The following is a 15029-nucleotide window of genomic DNA, read 5'->3' as shown; positions in this document are numbered from 1 at the left end:
TGCATTTAGGAAGCGGAAGCAAATGACTCCACAGAAGCATTGCAGCCAGAGGAGTGAGAATGTGTGAAACAGTCCTGTCGGCACCAAGGTCAGTGCAGAAGGAGGGGGAGAAAGTGCTCCAGGTGCTGGAGCAGAGATTCCCCTGCAGCCCATGAAGGATCCCACACCAGGGCAGGTGGATGTCTAAGGAAGGCTGTGGCCCTGAGGGATACCTGTGCTGGAGGAGTCTCCTGGTATGACCTGTGGAAGCACATAGAGAGGAGCCCACACTAGGGGAGAGATGGGCACATGGCACACAGCCACGGCCAACCCAGCGCAACAGGGCACTTAATTCAGCTGAAAGTGTAACTTTTCCATTGCATATCATGAATACCTGTTGCATGAAAGCTGCTGGGTTTTTCACCTTCAGTGTTTGTTTAGTCCTCACAGTGTTAGGATGATGTTTATAGCTCTCACTTGGTTTCATCTGGCTGGATTTCAGCTTTGCTTTCCTCTTCTGCATAGCGCTGAGTACACCTTTCTGGACTAATATCACCACCAATGCTTTGTTATCTGGTTGGCATCTTGTTATCTGTTTGGCACTACTGTGGGTTTGCCTTGCCTGTGCATCTTTTCTTTATCTCATAAAAATGCTCATTCAGTTGTATACTAATAGCATACATCAGCCAAATCTGACTTTTGATCCTTGCATTTCTCTGCCTATTTCAGAATCTGCTGTTGAACACTTCTTGGTGAGGCTTTCTCAGTGACACTGGATGAGTCACTTCTGCACATGCTCCTTGTAAAACTGTTCAGATTTGAGCATGCTCATCAGGGCTGCACATATCCTCAAAGCTTGACGGCCTGAGATTGTGGCCATATTGGCAGGTAACTTTTAATTCAGTCTGAAAACTGCATGAGAGGTTCAGGCTCTAAGTTAAATTCTTATCTGCAGTGCTGACTGGGTTTAGAGACTCAGCTGAACCTCTGTCTGAGGTGCTAAGCTTATAGTTCTGGATCTCCTCGTCAGTGGATGACCTGGCTCCAGAATTTCATCCCTATTTTTTGTAAGATCATCCATTGTGAGTTTAATTATTTTCTGTAGTTTTGCAAAAAAATCGTATGTGGTTTATGATTTATTGTTCCTCCAAATTCTTGGGTACATGAACTAAAATCATATGTTTTACAGATGACATACTTGCGGCTTGAAATTTTTTGGAGGGAGCTTCTTGGTCTTCATACAAGTACTTATCTTGAAACACATCTAAACGCTGCAGTACCAGCCTTTTACTACTAATTCTGTTTCCATCTTTGTTCTCCTAACTCATTCCTATTTAAATTTAAGTGATCCCCTTTAATTGTTAAAAATCATTATGAGATCGTTAAATCTGCTTCTACCTGTTCAGGAACAGGGTATCGGTGTTCTAGTTTAATTCCTTTTCATATATATACTCATCTTTCATCAAATGCTTACAAAGAGTAGGATTTTCCAAATCCCTAGACATCAAAGAGCTGCCACTTCTGTGAAGAGAGGGACTGTGACCCTTGTGGCTGTGGCTGTATTGCTCTGTCAAAATGCTCTCTTTATTTATCTGTCAAAACAATATAACTACCAGACATTGAGAAGAGAGCCCAGCCTGGTGCTGAGTACACCACCTGCTCTCTGAGGGTGCTCTTCAGTCAGCAAATAGAATAAGAGGGGCAAAGCAGGAATAGGTGTAAGCAAGCTTCATCATGGCATCCCCCTTTATTTTAATACCAAGCAAGAATTACAGCAAACTGCTGCCTGCCACTGCTGGGGTAAATAAGCAGTTGAACTGATTTTCAAAACATTTCCAACTCATTTAAAATACTTAGTAAACAAAATCTGGTTGCTTCTGGCTATGTTGGTATATGAACATGGACAGGACACAAATCAAAGTAAGAATCTTGGTGTTTCTTTGCACTGCTCGACTAATTTTAGTTGCAACAAGAGATTTCTAGAGCAATAGATCTGTGCTGATTGCTGTTACTATTTTACTGCTGAGGAGAGTTGCAATTTTAAGTATTGTTCTTTACAAACAGAAAAAATGCACAGAATAACTCACACTTGCTTTAAATTAATTGCCATTCTGCATATGGTATTTAGGGTCCAGCCAAACCAGAATGTTGATAGATCTCAGGCAGTCAATTGTAGCTGAAATAAGTATTCAAACCTGTTAACTTTATTCTTTTGAACATCTAAATAATGAGTAATAGCAAGGCAGCTTACTAAACTGCATTGTATATAGAAGTGCTTGAAATTTCTATCATAATGGAAAAAAGAGAATACAAATATTTAATTACATTTATCTTACGTTATGCCATACCCAGACTGCATACTACCCATAGCTGCAATGAGATATGTAGCTCATTGTCTATGCAGAGCACAATTTTTAAATTCATATACCCTGTGCTTTGCACTAAGATGAAGTGAGTAAGCAATTTGTCATCCTCTGCAACTCATCTCTTGTTGGGGTAGGTAAAGCAGTTAAACTGCTTTAAACCAGGATAGGGCACAATTTACAATAAGAATTTGGATGTATAATGCAAGAAATGTTAGCAGAAAAAGTATAAAGTTGCTCTAACTCAGAATCAAAGTTATGGTATAATCTCTAGCTGGAATCTGGTCAGACTTGTCTGTCACAGAGGCGGAGATGGCAGTCTACTGAGAATCAGGAGTCCTTGGATTTGCTATCAACTTCATGATGTAGAATGCCAATGTGCAAAATTTCTCTGTCTGATTTCCATCTCTGTCCCTGGCAAAATATTTTTATAATAAATGTCTCAAGAAGGAACAAACAAATTCTACATTTACATCCTTTTCTGATAGGAAATGAATGCTGGTTGCTCCTAGAGTAAAAAACCTAATTACTGGAAAATTATAATTTTAAATGCAACCCCTTTCCCCCATATTCTGGTGTGCTGAGGGTAGGAATGGGCTCTTCTTCCTTGAAGTGACTTCTTTATACCTCGCCACTAGGAGCAAATTAAAGTGCCTTTGATGTTGTCCTAATCTAAGTAAAGTAACTAATGCTCTCTTGTTTCACTCATGGAAGAGAAGTGCTTCACCTCTTGTGCTTCACCTCTTGAGATTCTTTTATGTAATAGAACATAATGTTGGATTAAAATAAAGCCAACTTAATTGTGAAGGGTAAGGTGGTCTCAATCACAGACTATGCTGTATACACATCTGGACAATCCAGTGGGTTTTTCCATTTAGTGCTGTTTATTTCCTAACAAAATCCTACACATATCAAGATCAAAGACAAGTAAGACTTTGGGAAAGAATTTCCAGTTTGACCAGTCATGAAAGAACTGAATGAGCTCATTTTGTACATAAGAGACATTACCCAAAAAGGTATCTGGCTCTGGAATTATTTACTAGGGTATTTGTGAATCAAACCCATATGAAAGTTCTGAATGGAGCAATACCTTTGGCACAGTATATTTTGAAACCAAGGAGAATTGAATAGAATGTCAAGAAACTCTCATGGTTGTTCTTTTGGGCGTACCTGCTAATTAGTCACTATTCCAGCTAATATTTGCTCATAAAGTGAAAGGAACATAAGTATATTTATGCATGTGAATTAGTCAGTTCTATACAAAAATTTATTTAAAAAATCATTTTCCTCAGACCATTTTTTCTTCAAAGGCCATTGAAAAATAATGTGGGAAAGTTATTCCTATGGGCTTATAGGCAGGAAGATTATCTGAATTGCTTTAATGAAGAATGCCTTGGGACAAGAACTGTCTTTGGGTATTTTTTTCTGTGGTCGAGAAATCCAGATAATGAAAGTCATGACAAAATTCTGTGCAAATTAATATTTTTTCTTAAATTATGCTAATTTGCTAAAACATAAGAATTTACAGTTGTACTTTAGTGATTAACCTCCTAGCTCTCTTCTGTCCTCTATTTTTCAGAGCTGGGTAAGAATTTAATATATGTATAGAATATTATTCACCTCCCACTGAAATCAACGATGAGACTTCTATGGAAGCTTATATAAATTTTATTAATCTTTTAATAATGTATACTTTGATAATGATTGTATCCTTTCCCATGCTGCCTTACTAAGTGGGCAAAGTGCTTCCCATCCCATGGTGATGCATAATGCAAGGTATAATCACAGCAGCTGAATGATTGCATAACTACTGTTCTGAGTTAGTATCTTGAATAAGCAGCTATACATTGGTGTGAACATAACTGACTCCATTTTTTATTTGCTCCTGAGTGTTTCTTATATCTTTACTTCACAGCACTGCCAGATGAGATTACACAAGATTTTTCATGCAAAGACCCTCTTTCCAACTGCTATGACTTTGTCAAAATTCTAATTTCTTAAAATTTCTTTTCTAAAAACCTAATTTCTTAAGTTGACACTTCATAGACTTTTGATCCACTTGCGCCAAGTCTTTTATGAAGGAGGAGGTGGAAGCCTTCAGTGAGAACGTATTAAGAGTATAAATTGCTCGATATATCATTTAACAAATTGCATCATCATGGAATTTGGTGGGGGCTTGCTTATGTTTGAAAATCATGCTTTGTCAACTAAAATTGGAAACCAAATAATTTTCCATTAGAACTGACCAGAAATCAAGTTGTTCATACAACTGCTGATGCCATCCTAGGGTGTTACATTTAGCTCAGAGAGATCCTGGTATTTCTATTGTATGGTAAAGCATTTAATGGGTGCCAAATCAAACTCTTAACCTTTCTGTAATTCAGCAGGAAAGTAAACTAGGCATTGGGAAACAATCAAACCCTTCTGATAAACATGTTTGCTTGGCTAGTAAGTTTGAAGGTTTCTTTTTACCCCAACACTAATGTAAGAGAAGAACAGTAAGTAAGTTGGTGTTGGTTTTAACCAGGTGAGAACTCCTTCCACCCTGATCATGAATGGAAGTACATGAGAGAAAATGTCCATCCAAACAAATATCCCATCTGTGGCCCTGGCAAACAGAATGTTAAGGAAAGAGCTGAGCAGGCACAAAGTGATAATTCTGACAAATATCCTTGAATGCTGCACAAAATGTGGCTCAGGGGAGCCTGGTGTGAATCCTTTGAGAGCACTGTCTCTATGGATTTCTTGTTGGGTTTGTTGTCATAAAGGCCATATGGATCATGGCTGCAGTCAGTAGGGGAGAAGCAAACAAAATGGAACTTAGAAGACCTTTAACTTGCTCTAGAAGTTCTTTAAGACTTAAAAATTTCATGCTCTTAATGACTTTCTGTTGCAGCTCAGCTGTTGCTAGCACAAGTTTTCACTGCACCTTTTTTGATTTGGCCTTTGCTGTTGCAGTTACTGCATTAAGAGTGTGTCAGCTTCTTCTTAGAGAAGCAAAGGGGAGGTGGAAAGTGCAGCATTGCCAGGGAGAGAGGGGATAAGAATGTGGGCCTTGGGGATCATACAGGGAGAACAGCTGGAATGAATGAGTCAGGAGGCAGAATGCAGAAAGGTGTCAGAGGGAAGTGGGCACATGTGCATGAGTGAGGAAGCTGAGATCGTGTGTGAGGTAGCAAATGAAAAAATAAATTAGATATATCACTATTTGACCTCCAGATCCTGGAGACACAGTAAATCAAACTCAATTAAAGATGCTGGCTGGCCTTTGTGACTAAAAGAGTTAAACAACTTGGTGTAAAGAATTCCTTTCTGTGCTGTTCTGGGCAAGCCATGAAAAGGACGTCATGCTTCTGAATTCTATTTGTCTTGGAGGTGGAGCACGGACATCCTTGTGTCTCAGAGTCTCCTTTAGATGACATTGCTTGCTGGAGTTTAAGAAAATTTTCTGTCACTAGTCAGCTTTGATCCCTCCCTCTGTTTGATGACTACTGTTCACTCCATGAAAACTGACTACTGTTCACTCCATGAAAACTGTGACTACTGCCTGAAAAGCAGCAGAGCAGGGAGCACACTACAGAAATAACTAGCAAAGTCCTGGTTTCAAGCAGTTGTCTGTTTCCTTTAAGCTTCATAAACAGCACAGGTAACATTAGATGCTTATTACTGTTCCCTCTCTCCTCTCTTCCGTGTCTTTATATTACCTTTTATCTCTAAGAATTCTCATGTTTCTTGTTTGTACAGTACAGCAGAGAGTAATTCTATGCTCTTCTTCTACAAGCACCACCATGGCTTAATAAATATCTGAATAAATAAAAATAGGACAATGTGGAGAGATGTAAACAAAATTAAACTCTAATCTAGTTTGGCAAAGCATGCATGTGCATATTTCAGAGAATTGATTGAGCATAGGATATTATGGTGCCTAGCACAGGAAAATCCTGGTCCATGTGAGCGGAGTTCTTAACTGTTGGGGTAAAGCTAATGCCAAAGCATGCAGTCAGTTATTCTGAAAAGCCTGTGTTCTTAAATTACCTTTCTGAATAAGTATGTGGAATGGAATTGGGTTTTAAACAGACTCTGACTTTAGACATCAGTAATCCCGGTTGTTCCAACACAGCTATTCATGAGTTTACAGTTTTATAAATTCTCAAGAATGTTGCTGAGTTGACACCTAAGAAAAGTACCCCACAGGCATGAAATGGAAATGTACTTAATGAAATGCAATCAGAAAACTACAAAAAATACACCAGACAAGGGAGAAAAAAAAAAAGAAAAACGAAGAGGGAAAGAGAGTAGATGGAGTAGGATTGCCATTTCCTTGTTACTCATTCCTTCTTCTAAAGAAATGTTACTTATGCTGCAGCATGATTTTTGTAGAAATACTTCAGCTAAAACTCCTAATCTGTTTCTACAGCCTTTGCACGGCTCTCAAACAGACTGTCTTGATTATTGGTCTTTTCATCAGAGAGTACATTTTTGATGTGGATTTACTTTACCTACCAACAATTATTTTACAAAGCTCTGATCTGTCAGCATGTGCATTGTGTTGGGGTAGAGTCAAGAACATGCTTCAAGGACATTTTTAGGCAGCAGGCTGAAGGAAATGCAACTCATCCACAATGGCAGTCTCTGTCTGACTGTTTGCTCTGTATAGATTCAGTTTGTGTGACGCTGTTAAATACCCAAGCCTTTGTCAAAATGAATAGAAGATTTATTATCTGAGATAAAATGACAGCTACTCCCAACCTTTGCAGAACTCAAAGGCAAAGCAGTTTTTCCAGTTAGAAGAACTTTGTCCCCTACCAGCAGCTAATGACATTATACGCTTGGATAGAAGTGGAGGACCCTGAAAGTTCCTGTCATGAAACCTGATTAAGTAAAGCAAGCAACCACCACAGCCCCAAACACACCAATGTTAACTGCAGAGGGACCAATCTTCTCTGCAGGGAACAATCCCTCGAGAACCAGGCCCTTGCTGTTCACAGCTGAAATCCTGACTGCTTGTTTAGAGTTTTAAGTGGTTGTTGGCATACGAGCCTTATATGCAGTGTAGTGAGATGTACATGTAACACTACAGGAAGTTAAAAAACAGCAACATATATATCTCATAGTAGTAATACTGATTGTCTAGAGTGTTTCTAGTGGAACAGAAGCCCAGGGAGAAAGCCAGACTTTGAACATATTCTGAAATGATGCAGGATTTGTCTTCAAGTGTCAATGCTGCTAATGTTTTTTTCTGGAGCTGACTGTGAGCCAAATTTTGTCCTGGCTGGGCAAATCCAGTCTTCTGGCTTCAGCTGAACAGGCTAGGAGAGTAGAATTTGGCTGGATTACACCACTTCCTGAGGTAGAAGTACCTAGGAAATAACTGTCTATGCTGACTGCAGTTCTGCTATGCCAAAAAGCTTGCCTAATTTTTCTAATTATGCCAGCTGAGCCAATAAAACATTGCCATTTCCTATAAACCTTATATTCATCTGACTTTGATTTGAAGAGGGAGGGCTGGATAGCTTCAGAGCAGTAAGGGTACAAGTAGCTCCCCTGATAATAAGAGGAAAAAACCTGTTTAAAATAAAAACAGTTGACAACAATCCTGCCCTTTCCCTGTAGAGCCTTTCCCTTTGGAGACCCTTGGGCACAAACTGCAGAAAGTGCTTTCAGTGTGAGAGTTTATATACATATCAATGCAGATTGCCCAACACAGCTGAAGTGTCTGAGTCACATCCTAGATGACACAGAACCTTTTGGGAGAAAGGAACAAAATAACCTCTTGCCTCAAGCAAAACACTCTGTTTGCGATTTCATTTTATACAAGCTTAGGGCTGACAAGATAGACCAATGATCTTCTGTGCAACTGCTGACCAGGGAATAAATCAATGCACAGCTATGAAACTTCCTACGTGATTCTGAAAGCAGCTCTTCGCATTTCCTGGAGACTAACAACGAAGTCTCTTCAGAAGAGTGAAAACTTATGAATTTAATTTAAAATATAAACACACAGACTGACTAAAAAGTTTAAAATACGAATTTCATAACTTTAAGACGTTGTATGTCAATAATCAGAATTAAAGTCAGCAGCCTATATCATGTAACAGAAGCAAGGCAATATAATCATAAGTACAAATATGCATTAAGATACATGATACAATGGATATTAAGAATGAAACAAAGAATAACAAGACAGACATAGCCTCAAGGAATACAAGCAGGGATAGAATTGTTCTTTCAGTAAGGTGGAAAACAGGCTATCCTTGTGTATGTTCTGTCATTTCCTTGTAAGCGACATGTTTGATCTTGACAGTCATTACTTTTGCAGTCAGGATTCCTGAGTTCATTGGTATGACACATCAGATTCTCAGCAGTGCCAGAACAGTTTGGCACCCTCTATGGAGATGAATAAATGCAGCTTTGAGCCTTCCCTGTACTGTCCTGACTCAGCCCATCATCTGAGCTAACAGAATCCTCAGGTTTGCTTGAAGATCCTGCGGACAGAGCAGGGATGTGCTCCCAGCAGAGACCAGGAGAGCATCTGCTAGCACACAAGTGGCTGTAAAATGCAGGATCAGTGGAACCAGGCAAGCAGGGCACACCAGCAAAACCTGCTGATGAAGACAAAGGGCTTGGGAAGAGGACGCACTTCCAAAACCAGCTGCATACACTTTTCTCTTTCTTCTCTTTTAACCTTTAAAGAAGATAAACCCTTACCAAATCCCAGTGACGTTAGAAACTTGACTTTATGGAGAATGGGGGATCAGTTTGCTTTGTTCACCTGTGTATAAATACTGTGTGTATACCAGCTGTATAAATACTGTGTGGAGTGTGCTTTGCCACAGGGGATACAGGATGGAACAAGGGCACTGCTCAGCCCTGTCTGCAGGGGCTGAGAGGGGCTGACCCCAGGGCTGCAGGACCAGGACACCCTCTTGGGGCCTCAGGGGTGTTGGGGACCAGTGTGCCAGCAGCACTTTTCAGCCCTTTACATGCAATCTTGGGCAGAAGTCAACAGGTTACCTCACTGAGGTGGATTAACCTGTGCTCCACTAAGTTATTTTGAGGTGGAGAACTTGTGATTTCATTTACAGTGCCTGTTTGCAGTAGGCAATGGGCTTGTTCTGATCCAAATTCCTGTCTGGAAGAAAAGAAGGAAGGAACTAAGAAAGGTAAAAATAAAGTCCCAGTGCTTTTAGGCACAATCTTGGTTGCTGTCCCAGTAGCAGAAATGCAGCAGAGCATTCTCTCAGAAGGGGTTTCCCAAAGAGGCAGGAGTACCACACTGCAGGTACATGCCTTGCTGTGTTTCCCCTGGAGAAGTGGGGATGCTGGTGAATTGCCATGCCTGGAGCAGTGTCCTGCATGTGTGGCACAGGGTGGTGCCAGTCCCCCTCTGCACGGGGTACACTGGCAGAAATCCCACTTGGCAGCCCCTTTCTCTGGAGTCAGACAGCAGCTCACATTGGGGGGAACATTCTCCTTAGGGGCTTTACCAGGAGCAAGGCTTGTCCTGCTGCTGGTGCCCACATCCAGCAGGGCCCTATGGGGTTAATAGACTGCCCCTGAAGGTCCCCTGCTGAAGGGGTCCTCCTCCTTATGTATTTCTCAACATTTCTTGGGAGGACTCTCCTGGAGCTTGGTCACTTTTGGGTTAGACTCTGGGAAACCTTCCTGGCCTCTCACAGCTCCTGCACTGCCAATGTTTTGCATCTTCAACAGTTTGTGATAGCCATGGGGGTGTTTTGAGTGGGAAAAGCTCTCAGAAGAGTGGTTCTTCTCTTTCTCCCCTCCTAAAAAGCTCTTACAGCATGGATGAACTGGTTGTGGCACATGCAGGTAAATTTGTTTCATCCTGTGCTGATTACTCTGAGTCCTTGTAAATGCAGCTTTCAAAGAGCACAGTGTGGTTAGATTCTTTATTATTTAATGGTATTTGTGACTGAATTGTATGAGAGATTATTTGTAATGTGTTACATTAATTACATCTTTTATATAAGCTTTAAAAACCATAGTTGCCAGGATTGAAGCAATTTGCTACTGGGTGACTTTATTATGGGCATATTATTTCTGAATCCTTAGCTTGGCCACATCAACAGGTCAGATTAATCTCAATTAGCCTAAAGTGAATTGACAACTAAGAGAAATAAACCTGGCTTTAGGAAAATGGCTCCCTCTTTATCTTCACCATCATAAATGCAAGAAAGTTGTGATTCTCATGCTTTGTGTTTCAATTCCAGCATACAAAGCCCTGGTGATCTTGTCACATGTGCTGCAAAAATCATGGAATAACACCAGCATGATCATACCAGAATGAATGAACCAAGGTAGGGTAAATTCTCTGTGTCTCTGGTAATTTTTAACCATTGTATGTCCTCAGATGTGCTTCCTCAGTTGGGTAGGGGGGGGTATCTCACTTATGGTAATGCTGAGGCATCTGGGGTGCTCAGGGATCTTTTCAGTTGGGTGGATGAACTGTAAAAAAAGAATCTCTAAGCCATTTTTGTAGTTTCCTGAAAGTCTCAGAGATTAGTCATGGGGCATATTTGTATTCTCCTGTGAGGTAAATTGAGATCCTGCTGATATCATGTCCACTGTAGTCAGATCACTGTAATGCTGGCAAGTTTTTCTGCATGTCTTGGAAAGTGCAGGCTGGCCTTGTTGGTCTTGTGGCTTAGAGTCACTGTTTCATGTGAAATTCTGCTTCTTTGGTTCTGTAAAGTGCTTCTTTGGTACTGAGGCAGAGGAGCTCCTGAGCCTTGTAAATTTTGCAGCAGTTGAGTGGACTCGAACTGTTCTTTGCCCTTTCTCTGCAGTTTACTCTCAACCTGGAGAGCTAAGAAGTGGCAGAGGAGAGTAGGTCACACAATCTTTTAATCAACTGAAGGTTTAATAACATTCCTTGTTCCAAATAAGTGATTTAAATCTATTTTATAGTGCAGTTCTGTCACAGGAGAATATAGCCCATACTGGTTACAATGAAAAGAGTCAACTCTATCCCAGCCAAAACCAGCACACAGTGACTAACAAACTTTATTTTATTTTGTAAAAGCCCAGATAATATTGGAAAACTAAAAATTGTTTAGGTTGAAAATTTACTTATGATGGAATCTCATCTGGGATTGAAATATCGTTTATTGAAATACTGTTCAGTAAAATCCTATACAGTATTACTGAGGATGGATAACATTGTTCCCAAAGCTTCCTTGATAAATGTAAAAGCTAGATCAAGTGTACTGTGACAACTTCTTTATTATGAATGCTGTAAAACTACTCCGTGCCATGAAGTATGTGAGGTGATGTTTTGCATTATCTTCAGTTGACCAAATTTAGTGCAATTACAATGCTTATTTCCTGTAAAATAGCAGATATCTGAATAATGGACCTTAATTACCATTGGAATGAGGTCATAAAGCACAAAAGCATTGATAGCAGAGCAAATGATAAAACTACATCAGGTAGAATAATCTCATTCTTCAGAATGCAGAGCAAGCAGCAATTAATGTGAATAAGAAATTCAGTTCTGTTGTGACAGGAGGTCATTTCATGAACGTGTTTATTATGCCTTTTCTGCAGATTTTGCTGTTATGGCTGTGTTGCAGTTGGCAGCAGTGTGCTTCAGTAGGTGTGACACTGAGTAATGAGAGAAAGCTCAGTTTGGTCCCACGCCTCTCTGGAGGTCAGTTAAACTGGAATGAGAGTTTTTGACTGACCCCTCTCTGAGTGAGGGAACAGCTGCAGAGTCCACATCTCATATTCTCTGAAACAAAAGCCAGTTTCAAATTTGCCTTGGAATCATGCTCCTCTCAAATATTTAGGCCTTCCTTCCTTCCTTCCTTCCTTCCTTCCTTCCTTCCTTCCTTCCTTCCTTCCTTCCTTCCTTCCTTCCTTCCTTCCTTCCTTCCTTCCTTCCTTCCTTCCTTCCTTCCTTCCTTCCCTCCTTCCCTCCTTCCCTCCTTCCCTCCTTCCTTCCTCCCTTCCCTTCCTCCCTTCTCTCCCTCCCTGTTTGGTTTTAGGGGTAGTTAGTTTTTTGGTTTGGTTTTGGGTTTTTTTTTTTGGAGGTGGGGAAAGGGGGCTATTTTCTTGGTTTTTTTGTGGGTTTTTTAAGTCAGTGAATCCCAGTGAATCCTTGTAGCTAGGCTGGCGCAAATGCAGAAGCAAAGGCTTAGTTTCTGGACTGACTACTAAAACTTTACACATTTTTATTTTGTGAGACTAAGTGTGTGACACATCCACAATTACTCTATTTAAGAGTTCCATTTTTGACTGCCTGGATAGCCTCCACTTTCTTAAAACAGGAGGAGGCAAAAGTGGAATTTTATTTGTATGCATGGTTGTAATAGGAGGAGAGTACTTAGAGGCAGGCAGAATAAGTTTCTGTCTATTTAAGAAAACCCAAACCCTATTATTTTAATAGTGGAAACATTTGCTGGTTACTCATTATCAAATTGTAGTTATAAATAGGAGTTATAATGAATGCCAAAAGAAATCAGAGGCTCAAGAAAGAAGATAATTTTTGAAGTGGTAAGGAGCAAAGGAAAATTTGACAGTCATGACCACTGCATTCTCTGCAAAAAGGTACTTCCTGTGCCTTTATAATTGTTTTATTAATAGTGTTTGAATAGAACTAGTCTCCTTTTCTGTTATAAAACTCTGTCTTAATCTGGTTTGTCGTCAGAGTGGCCTTTTTTTTGCAATTGTTAGAACAAAACCTACTGAAGAGGTAAAAAGCTTCCTTCTTTGAGCTGGGTTTTTCCTATTGTAAAGTGTGGCTTCCATTCTTGAGTTGTCTGTTACCAGCCCAGCTCCTGAGCTGTGCCACAAACCACCCTAAGTCCTTCAACAGCAACTTTCAGAACATGATTCGGTTTAAACACTGTCTTGCTTTAAGAGACAAACGAATTACTGGAAGTGGAATCAAAGCTGGAATCTGAATAAACATAATTTCAGGTTATAGTTTACAAAGAATAATTGAAAAGTGATTATTAGTCATTTGTTATTTACAGTGCAGAGTTTTAATACATTGTGTGAAGAAGGAATAAACATAAGCTGATTGTGAAAAAATTGAGCTACATAACGAGAGACCTGAGTTGAGAGGAAAGGTATGAATGCCTATTAATCCAATATTGAAGTTAGACACTAAAATTTTGAATGCTGGTGGTTTTTTTCAGCTGTAAAGACTTTTAAGTGAATTATTTCTCTGCTTCAACCTATTTGTGTTCTAACAATGATCACATTAAAAAAAATTAAGTGATGTATAAACAAATCTTGTTTTGTTATGTGAAAGCATGCTTGTAGATTCAGGAGTAAGTTAAGGGCAAAATTCATTCTCAGGATCTGAAATAAGGAATAGTTGTGTGGCTCACTTGGAAGTGTCTGGAAAGAAACCCTTTCGACAGCAAACCTGTTCATCCAGGTCTGTAAACTGTGAGCTCAGAGCCCTCTGGTGTTACCGTGTGGGTGTAACAAACTTTAACCATCTCCACCAGCACTGTTGGTTATTCTGTATATATATTCATGGATATATATATATCTGTTCTGGTACTCTAGTATTCTGTCCTGTCATGAAAGACCTGCCAAGCCAATCACTTTCTCCCACACAACCATTTATTGACTCTATTATTTATCTATGGTTGAAAAAAATGGTAATTTGTTTTTGACTAAGGTAAGTGGTATAATTTATCCTAACTTTTAGGAAGGTTTACTTTGGAGCGACTATCCAATCTCTGTCAGCAACAACTGAGAGCAAAGATTGGTCCTGTGTAAAGGAAGATTTAGGAAGAATGTAAATGTGCACTACTGCATCCATTGTAGTGCTCTGGTTTACATTTACTCCATGTCTTGTTTCAAGATCTTTCATTCTGTCTTTAATGCCCAAAGCATGTTGTTCCCTGTCCTCCCTTTGAATTGAGGGTTCCCATTTGCTCTTTCCCAGCATGGGGACTGCGTCTGTGATAGAGATCCTTCCTTCTCCAAGGCAGGGTCTCCAGTACCTCCTCAGCCAGAGTTTGGTGTGCTCCATGATTTACCTTGGCTGATGTGCCTCTTGCTTCCTGTCTCCCCATGACAGGACTGAAGCCTGCCAGTGCCCTTGCTTCTATTTCTGGGTTTTTTTCTGCTTATGCCACCAAACTGTGCTGTCTCTGTCATTATCACCTCTCAGTCTTCCCATGTGCCATGTCTCCCCTTCTCTTCTTCCTCAGTGTATTAGTTTCTTCTCTTTCAGTGTATGAAGTGGCTGGTGGTACAGACTTATTACACACAGGGATCTCCAGGAAAGAGGGTATCTTCTGGGATGCTGAAATACAGGTTTTGTATGGGAAAACAACTAATGATCTTGAAGCAACATGCAGGAAATCTGCATTTCAGTTAGTTAAGGATGGGCAAGGAGCTGTTGTGGACCAACAAGGTGCAAATTAATTGTTTTTTTGTTTTTGTTTTTTTTAGACATTATTTCCCTTTTGCAGAATGAATAGGAGAACAATAATTTCCTAGCAGGTAAGGTCAGAAAATCTGTTACACACCGACCTGGTCATGAATTCAGCAGTAGTGCTGCATTGGGAAGCCTGGTGGGTTAGCTGGGAATGGAGGAACAGGGCAGTCTGCCAGCTCACTGGGAAGCAAAAGAGCCCAAGGCATGGAAAAAAATTAACAGTATGTCAAGAGGAAGCTGGGATGGGGGTTGGGATTTGTGCC

General features: G+C 40.1%; 1 long non-coding RNA gene across 1 annotated transcript; it reads left to right on the top strand.

The window, feature by feature from the left end:
* Positions 1 to 973: 973 nt before the first annotated feature.
* Positions 974 to 14825, top strand: LOC116998251. The gene is made up of 3 exons (XR_004418344.1): positions 974 to 1061; positions 10574 to 10660; positions 14781 to 14825. It is a non-coding gene; the product is annotated as an uncharacterized LOC116998251 (long non-coding RNA).
* The last annotated feature ends 204 nt before the right edge of the window (positions 14826 to 15029 follow it).

The sequence above is a fragment of the Catharus ustulatus genome, chromosome 6 (genome assembly GCF_009819885.2).
Source record: "Catharus ustulatus isolate bCatUst1 chromosome 6, bCatUst1.pri.v2, whole genome shotgun sequence".
In the NCBI taxonomy this organism is placed as follows: Eukaryota; Metazoa; Chordata; class Aves; order Passeriformes; family Turdidae; genus Catharus; species Catharus ustulatus.
The sequence above is the reverse complement of the archived record's forward strand: the minus strand, read 5'-3'. Positions and strand labels throughout refer to the sequence as shown.